Genomic DNA, 2,442 nt, shown 5'->3' with positions numbered 1-2,442 from the left:
ATCACCAAGCCTACTCCGTTCTTTCTGATAAAGGGAAGCAGATAGATTTATGCCAGGCCAGCAAAAGCCTGTTCGTGAAACTTGTTTCTGTTCTTAGTTCCATTTGACTTCCTTTGTACTATTGCTCAAGACACTTAACTTCTTATGCCATCATAATGTCCCCTTCTGTAAAATAGAGACAATAATATATGCCATGCCACCCCCAACACTCCCCAGGGTGAGGGTTAATGAGATAATGGCTGTAAAACACCTTAAGCTCTTCCAAGGAAGGTGCCATAATGTGGAAAAAAGTAAAGGGTTATTATGTAACTAATCACATTCAAAATACAGGTTGCAAATGGACCTGTGGAGTTTTGAAACAAAGCCTCAGGGAGACAGGCTAATGCTTCACTTGCCCTGCAGGACCAGGCAGCATTTCTGGAACTTTCTCTTACATAAGTTAACTTTAGAAAATACATTTTAATTTGCTTTTTAAAGGGGGTGGTGATTTATGCCTGCAAAACAAAGATGAACTCACACAACTACAATGCAGTTCCCTGCTGTTTGAGGAGACACTACCTTTGTTTTTTTTTGTTGTTTTTGTTTTTGTTTTCCAGTGGAAAATAACTTTTATTGAGACCCTACCAGCTGCAAAATCTGTTCCTGGCATTAAGCTCCTTCTTCCTTCGCAATTTGGTCTTTCTTGAGTGGTCCCATGAATGCTTTCTTCTCCTCCATGGTCTGGAAGCGGCCATGGCCAAACTTGGAGGTGGTGTCAGTGAACTTAAGGTCAGTCTTCTCCAGAGCCTGCCGTTTGGTCTGCACCAGCAAGGACTTGCGGGGAGGGTGAGCACTCGCTTCTTGGTTCCTAGCACACAGCCCTTCAGCATGACAAAGTCATTGGTCACTTCACCATAGTGGCCAAAGCCACCCAGAGGGTTGATGCTCTTGTCAGACAGGTCATAGTCAGTGGAGGCATTGTTCTTGATCAGTTTGTCATCCTTGATAAGGTAGCCCTGGCCAATCTTGTAGATCTTCTTATTGATCTCAGTGTGGTGACGGTGGCCTTTTTGCCAAGCATGTGCCACAGAGAAGGCTACACGGACAAGATGCCATGCCCTAATACAGGACACCTTGCGCAGGCCTTGCTGGGTCTTGCGGGGCAGCTTCTTGGTGTGCCAACGACTGGTGACCCCTTTGTAGCCTTTGCCCTTTGTCATTCTGATGACGTCAATCATCTTGTCCTGCCCAAACACATGGTTCACAGGTAACTGCTGCTCAAACCTCTCCCGGGCCCAGTCCAGCTTCTCAGCCATGGTGTCTCCATTCACCTGGATCTCCAGCAGGTGGGCCTTCTTCTGGCTCAGAGGAAGCAGGCACATCTAGGTGTGAGCAATGATGTGGATGACTTGGCAGTACTTCTTCATGTTGCTGAAGTCCCTCTCCAGCTGCTTCTTGCCATTCTCATCCTGCCATTTCTTGCAGTACTTGGTAAAGGCCTTCTTCTTAGATTTATGCCAGTTCTTATAGAAGTGCCTCTTGCACTTATCACTGATGTGCTCAGCGAAGATGGTCTTGAAGGTCTGGAGGCCTTGAGGGGTTTCCACATAGCCCACAATGCCCACAACCATCATGGGTGGTGTCTCTACAATGGTCACAGCCTCTACCACCTCCTTCTTATTCACCTTGGATCCTGGCCTGTTGACTTCCTGCATGATGTGGGTCATGCCAGCCTTGTATCCCAGGAAGCCTGTGAGGCAGACCGGCTTGGAAGGGTCATCCTTAGGGAGGCTCCTCACCTTCCCACAATGCCTGCTGCTGCGCTTCTGGGGCAGGAAGCTGAGGGACCCATGTCTGGGAGCGGAGACCTTTCTGTGAGACATCATGCCATCAAATCCTGCCGGTAGAGCGAGATACTGCCTTTGAATTTACATACAAGCCAAAAGAAAGTAAACTGTAGCTTGGCAGAGCCCATCTCTCCAGCTTAGAATACCTTCTAGCCTGGAAGCTCTGTGAGGGCAGGAACTGATTTCTTGTTCACAATTACATTGCCATCACTGCAAATAATGCCTGGAATGTAGTAGAGTAGAGCTCAACAAATATTTTATGTTCTCTGTATTACATGAATGAGTCTGGCTTTATTGCATGAATGAACTCATGGAAGAAGAGAAGGAGCTAAAATTTGGGCACTGGTAGGTCCAACACTCTCTTATTTGAAGAAGGTGCTCAGGGGTTATATCACTCACTGGGCTGGCTGTGTAACAGTCACATCTTACAGGCACTGCCACTGGCTGCTCAAGCCCACAGGGCTAGGAGGGTACAGGACCAAAGGTCATTTTAATCCCACATTCTAATGGAATGTGCAACTTTGGATGTGCCAGGTATAAGTAGGAAACATGCAAGGAACTTGAGCATAGAGGATATTATTGATCCTCCAATATTTTTGAACAAATTTTGGTCCTA

At 46.7% G+C, this 2,442-nt stretch overlaps 1 pseudogene; it reads right to left on the bottom strand.

The window, feature by feature from the left end:
* Positions 1-648: 648 nt before the first annotated feature.
* On the bottom strand, positions 649-1,862 carry LOC100596655 (annotated as a pseudogene).
* Between the last annotated feature and the right edge of the window lie 580 nt (positions 1,863-2,442).

This window comes from Nomascus leucogenys, chromosome 1a (assembly GCF_006542625.1).
Source record: "Nomascus leucogenys isolate Asia chromosome 1a, Asia_NLE_v1, whole genome shotgun sequence".
Classification (NCBI taxonomy): Eukaryota; Metazoa; Chordata; class Mammalia; order Primates; family Hylobatidae; genus Nomascus; species Nomascus leucogenys.
The sequence above is the reverse complement of the archived record's forward strand: the minus strand, read 5'-3'. Positions and strand labels throughout refer to the sequence as shown.